Consider the following 7113-nt stretch of genomic DNA (forward strand, 5'->3'; position numbering starts at 1 on the left):
GAAAGAGAGAGAGAGACAGAGAGAAAGAGAAATCATTGACTATGATTTGATTGGATCACTACATCTCTCCAATGTCCAGTTATTATATTATTCCCTGAAACACACACACAACCAATCCCAGATCTAGAACTGTCTTAAACCATGTCCCTAGTGGGGGGGGGGGGGGGGGGGGAGTGAGAGAGGGAGAGGGTTTGGGCCTCTGTTTAATCCATTTATTTTCATTTCTCTTAGCATGTCGGATTAGAATAATTTTATTTAAACTGTCAGTTTGAGCTGGGGATAGAGAAATCTGGATTTTATAGGGATTATTATTATGGAGAAAATGCACACACATACACACTCTCTCTATCTGTCTCCCTTCTTTTCTCTTTTATTCCCTAATAACCTGCCTGACCAACAAATTGTGTTTATTGTAGGGATACAGACTGTGTGTGCAGTGTGTTTACACTGATACACTCAACAAACTGGCTATGACTAATGTTGATTTTCTCATCACACTTAGACAACAGAGAGAGCCAGGTCTAAGTGAGATGAGGCTGCAGCCTGTAGCAGACTGACCATAGAGACACAGTAGCTTCAGTCCAGATCTCACCTATCAAGGTTTATCATCTAATCTACATTAGGATAAGGCAAGAAAAAAACACCACCTTTTCCTCCTGAGGTCAAGCGTTTTATTCCCTCTCTTCTCATTACATTAAAAGATGAGGGAGGCCTCACAGTCGCACTGCGGTATTTAAAGATACCTCTCCTTCATCTATTTAATTGATCTGACATTGTCTCAGTCAGAATGACATCTCGTGGGACAGTGAGGGTTATTTCAAATCAAATCAAACGATTTGTCACGCGCCAGGTGTTGACCGGATGTAAACCTTACAGTGAAATGCTTACTTACAAGCCCTTAACCAACAATGCAGTTCAAGACAGAGTTATGAAAATATTTTCCAAGTAAACTAAAGTTAAAAAAATTATAAAAATGTAACACAATAAAATAACAATAACAATATCGAGGCTATGTACAGGGGGTACCAGTACCGAGTAAATGTGCGGGGGTACAGGTTAGTCGAGGTAATTTGTACATGTAGGTAGGGGTAGAGTGACTATGCATAGATAATAAATAGCGAGTAGCAGCAGTGTAAAAACAAATGGGGGAGGGGGTCAATGTAAATAGTCTGGTGGCCATTTGATTAATTGTTCAGCAGTCTTATGGCTTGGGGGTAGAAGCTGTTAGAGCCTTTTGGTCCTAGACTTGGCGCTCCGGTACCGCTTGCTGTGCGGTAGTAGGGAGAACAGTCTTTGACTTGGGTGACTGGAGTCTTTGACCATTTTTTGGGCTTTCCTCTGACACCGCCTAGTATATAGGTCCTGGATGGCAGGAAGCTTGACTCCAGTGATGTACAGGTCCGTACGCACTACAGTGGTTTCTCAACTAAAAGTTTTTTTAAAGATTTAGAGGTAATTTGTGGTTACGTACGTTACCCTGTGTCACTGCTTCATTGCTCCCGACCACCGCAAGGGGAGTTAGCACTGATTATGCTTTTGAGTCCAAGGCCTAATGTATGTCTACCTGACAATGAATGGGTGATATAAACCAAGTAGAAACTGATAATTGTGCACGACTTCAAAATTGAATTTCAATGAGCTGAGTGATGAGGATGAAGGTGATCAAATTTAGAATAATAGTGTAAGAATTGCTATTGCTCTGTCCTGCATGCGCACACCCTGAAAAACATTATTTTTTTTGTTTCTACTCGTCAGTATTACTTCCTAAAACAGTTGTTACACTAAGGTTTTTATTCTAAGAGAAACAAAAATGTTCAATTATATTCCATGATTTTCTTAACTTCTTCGCGCTAGGGGGCAGTATTCGGAAGTTTGGATGACTGAGGTGCCCAAAGTAAACTGCCTGTTACTCAGGCGCAGAAGCTAGGATATGCATAATGTCTGTGAGTATAACAGAACTGATATGGCAGGCAAAAACCCAAGGAGAATCCATCCAGAATGTTTTTTGAGCTCACCACTCATTATAATGGCTGTCTATGGTAATATCAAAGGAATACCTCACAGATTGCAGTTCCTGGAGCTTCCAGAAGATGTCAACAGTCTTTAGAAAGAGTTTCAGGCTTGTTTTTTGAAAAATTAGCTGGAATTTGTAGTTCTTTTAGGTGGCTCCCATTTTGGCTGTAGTGTTGTGGCGCGCGTCGGTGAGGGTACGCACTTCGTTATTTATCTCCGGTAATGAACATACTATTCTCCATCTTAAATGTTATCATTTATTTACATATTAGGGTACCTGAGGATTGTTTAGAAACGTTGTTTGACTTGTTTGGACGAAGATTATTGGTATCTTTTGAGATTCATTTGTATGCATTTTGAACGAGGGAAACCGGTGGATTACTGAATCAAGCGAGCCAACTAAACAGATTTTTTTGGGATATAAAAGAAGGACTTTATCGAACAAAATGACAATTTGTGATGTAGCTGGGACCCTTTGGATTGCAAACAGAGGAAGATCTTATCTATATGTACATACTATCTCAATCAGCCTGACTAACCGGTGTCTGTATGCAGCCTCGCTACTTTTATAGCCTCGCTACTGTATATAGCCTGTCTTTTTACTGTTGTTTTATTTCTTTACTTACCTATTATTCACCTAACACCTTTTTGCACTATTGGTTAGAGTCTGTAAGTAAGCATTTCACTGTTGTATTCGGCGCACGTGACAAATAAACTTCAAATAAATAAATCAAATAAACTTTGATTTGATAGGTACTGGTCCTGGTTACTGGTCCTGGTTCGATACCCGTGCCGCCCAGGAGAGGCGACGGTGGGCTTTTAGTTTCTCTCCTTCTAAAACCAGAAATAAATAATTCTAAATAACAAACTGGCTTTATTTACAAATTAGTAAGAATGTCTCACCCCATGTTCAAGAATGGCCTTTTTCTCGCTCACTTTTGTTTTTTTGAAAACAAAATAATATCCAAAATAGTATTTTTTTTAATATAAACCGTAGAAAGTCGGTTGTAATTTCAGTTTAATCCACCAGAAAAGACAAAACAAATAATACAACAAATACTGTGGTTGAACCCAAATATACTAATTGAATAAAAAAAACATTACCTGTACTAGATTTTCTGTTCTTCCTGAAAATCCTAATCTGCTCACTTCAATTAATAGAGATCCTGGTCATGGTGCTACAGTATGTTATTACAGCATAATCAAAGTGAGGATAATCAGTGATCTGCTATATACTTATGGCCTGTTGTAAGCTGAAAGTCCCACCTTTGCAATACTCCTCACCCCGCCCCAAACTCCACCCTTAACACAGTTACCATTCAAAAACAAGCTGTTTATCTCAAATAAAATGACATTGCGACCAAAGAGAACAGACGAAATGGACATTGTGTTCATCAAGCCAGCATCTTTCTATGGTGCTACCCATTCCAGGGTCAGGACCGTAATCTGACGTTTCCATTCCTCTTCTGGCAGCAGAACTTGACCAACTGCTCACCAGGGGCCGTCCAGTCCGTTATGCTGTTCTGCTATTCCAAGGATGTGTAACCAAAGAGAGATACCACGAGTCAACACAGAATATCAACTCGGATGGATCCCGAGGCAAATGTGGCTTACCAGCGCACCTCCGGGTGTTCATCATTAATACTGTGTCTCAGACATTTTTGCCCATGACTGATACAACCATTCGGTTATTTGAAAATGAAATAATCTCCAAAACATTGGTATTTTTTCAACAAAGTGATTATTATTATTAATTAATTTCAAATTATATTAAAGCCACTTAGATCTTCTCAAAGATCAGATTTGCCATACCAAAAAATGCCCCTTAGACATTAATTTATAATCCTCAAATCCTCTAAATATAATTATTGGCAGAGAGTCACGTCATTGAAAAAAATATTTTTAGATATACTGTAGACTTACCGTTTGCGACATAAGTCTCACTATTGTGGAGTAATGTGCTGTTAAAAGTGGTGTAGGTCTTATTTATTTAAAAAGCATATTGAAGTTAGAAGCAAAAGGATTTGAAGCAACAGCCTACCCAATGTGGTCAACTATTTCAGCACCATTTCGTGCTGCTTTGAGACAAGCATGGGGACTGGTCTTGATAAATCAATTCGATTTTTATTTTCACAGAATCTCCATCTGGGTAATGGTTAGACTACAATTAGGGTGTGGAAATTTTATGCTCTTAGTACTGTAGCCTACTCCAAACTGTACAGCGCCATATTTTCCTAACGGAAGGCTACCAAATGCTTCTCAAAGATGCCCTCTGGTGATCAAACTAACACTAACTAGCATTAATGGTAACAATGGCTGACAATTAAATAACGTGCCATAGAATTCTGTGGCAGCCCCCAAGGTGTGCTGCAGTACGATGCAACTTTTACAGGAAAAACAACTCTACCCTCTGTGGCGACTTACGGTCAGATGCTGAGCAGTTGCCATACCAGGTGGTGATGCAACCGGTCAGGATGCTCTCGATGGTGCAGCTGTAGAACTTTTTGAGGATCTGGGGACGCATGCCAAATCTTTTCATTCTTCTGAGGGGGAAAAGGTGTTGTTGTGCCCTCTTCATGACTCTCTTGGTGTGTTAAGCCCATATGGAGAACAAGGAATTTGAAACTCTCGACCAGCTCCGCAACTGCCCCGTCGATTTTAATGGGGGCCTGTTTGGCCCGCCTATTCCTGTAGTCCACGATCAGCTCTTTTGTCTTGATCATATTGAGGGAGAGGTTGTTGTCCTGGCACCACACTGCCAGGTCTCTAACCTCCTCCCTATAGGCTGTCTCATTGTTGTCACCGACAGCGTCACCAGCAAAGCACCCCCATACCATCACAACTCCTCCTTCATGCTCATGGTGGGAACCACACATGTGGAAATCATCCGGTCACCTACCCCGGATCTCACAAAGACATTGCGGTTGGAACCAAAAATCTCAAATTTGGACTCATCAGACCAACGGACAGATTTCCACTAGTCTAATGTCCGTTGCTCATGTTTCTTGGCCCAAGCAAGTCTCTTCTTATTATTGGTGTCCTTTAGTAGTGGTTTCCATGCAGCAATTCGACCATGAAGACCTGATTCATGCAGTCTCCTCTGAACAGTTGATGTTGAGATGTGTCTGTTACTTGAACTCTGCAAAGCCTTTATTTGGGCTGCAATTTCTGAGGCTGGTAACGCTAATGAACTTATCCTCTGCAGCACTTCTCCTCTGCAGCATCCTCTGCAGCCACTGGAAAGGAAGACCCATCATTAGCGGTCCTCATAAGATCGAGTTTCATCATAGCGCTTGGCGTATTTTGCCACTGTACTTGGAAAAACTTTGAAAGTTCTGGAAATTTTCTGCATTGACTGACCTTCATGTCTTAAAGTAATGATGGACTGTCATTTCTATTTGCTTATTTGAGCTGTTCTTGCCATAGTATGGACTTGGTCTTTTACCAAAAAGGGCTATCTTCTCTATACCAACCCTACTTTGTGACAACACATCTAATTGGCTCAATCGCATAAAGATGGAAATAAAATCCACAAATGCACTTTTAACAAGGCACACCTGTTAATTGAAATGCATTCCAGGTTGACTACCTCATGAAGCTGGTTGAGAGAATGCCAAGCATATGCAAAATCTATCATCAAGGCAAAGGGTGGCTACTTTTTTGGTTACTACATGATTCCATGTGTGTTATTTCTTAGTTTTGATGTCTTCACTATTATTCTACAATGTAGAAAATAGTAAAAATAAAGAAAACCCATGGAACTCGTAGGTGTGTCCAAACTTTTGACTGGTACTGTATATCTCCACTGTCCATCCCACCTTGTGAAATGGCACACTTACTCATGCCCCAGTGTTTAACCTAATAGCCGTGCCCTATTTGAACACGTATATAGTGGTTAATTTTGTATAGCGTGGCACATGGATTTCATAGGGTTTGGGTTAATGGGGTGGGGAGGTACAGCATGTTGTCTTTACCACTCATAAATGAGTTGGAGCAAAGTGCTAAGACTGTGTTTATCCGAATGCGTAAACACACTCACAGATACTTTCTCTCAATGCATTGCACCCATCGGTTCTTGGGAAGTAGGCTAGGGACCTCCGGTCACTGCTCTCTCTCAGCTTTGAGTTATCAGAGTGAGGGTACAAAAGAGAGAGAGAGAATGGGGGAGACAGGGAGGGAGGAGTGGGAGGGATAAAGGGTGAAAAATCGGTGATGGAGGGGTGAAGGTGGAGGATGGAGGGAGAAAGGGGGGATCTTCCAGAGGACATCTGTCAAAGAGAACAACTAGCAAGCTTTTTCCAGCCCTTCTGTGACCCACAGATTCTCTTGCATGACTGGCCAAGAACTATGAGGGCCGGGAGGGGGCCTTAGCCCCTGCCTTACTGCAGGGAGACCCCATAAGAGAGGATCTCAATATTAGGAAGGTGCTCTCAATGTTTGGTATACTCAGCAGTGGCAGTCGGTGCCGTTTAAGATGAGGGAGGACAATTTTTTGGCCTTATTTCTATTACAGCATATTGAATGACTGACATTCATATTCCATTCACCCAGCTCAATGTTACATCAATAGGTTTAGGCTACTACATGATACTCACATTGTCTCTATACCCATCATGAGGTTGCTACAACCTACCTTATGAATGAAAGTTTACAACGTAGGTGCACAGAGGTAGAGAGAAACATTTGAGATGACAGTGAAATATGGACAGACAATGACATATTCAATACTGCATTGCACACTCTTGCCTGCATCTAGGGTGTAATCATTAGTCCAACAGTTGCAAATTAGTTTCTGTTGGACAAATTCAGGTATGTTTATCCCAGTTTCATTCCATTTACTTCCGTTTAAGAAATGTTTTTCAATAGAATCGATGGAAGGAATACACCCCTGATCACGTGTAACCACGGTTCACTTTCATAACACATTGTATTCCTTTTCCTTTTGCTTGTGGACTTCAATGCACAATGCATCAGCTGTATGTGACCAGGCAAAAAAACTTTCCAAGCCAAACCATATCATAACCGCTACACACAGCCTACATCGTTGTCACCATATTAGCTAAAGTAATACCATAGTCAACATAGCTAATAGAATTAACG

The sequence above is a fragment of the Salvelinus namaycush genome, chromosome 29, assembly GCF_016432855.1.
Source record: "Salvelinus namaycush isolate Seneca chromosome 29, SaNama_1.0, whole genome shotgun sequence".
Lineage (NCBI taxonomy): Eukaryota > Metazoa > Chordata > Actinopteri > Salmoniformes > Salmonidae > Salvelinus > Salvelinus namaycush.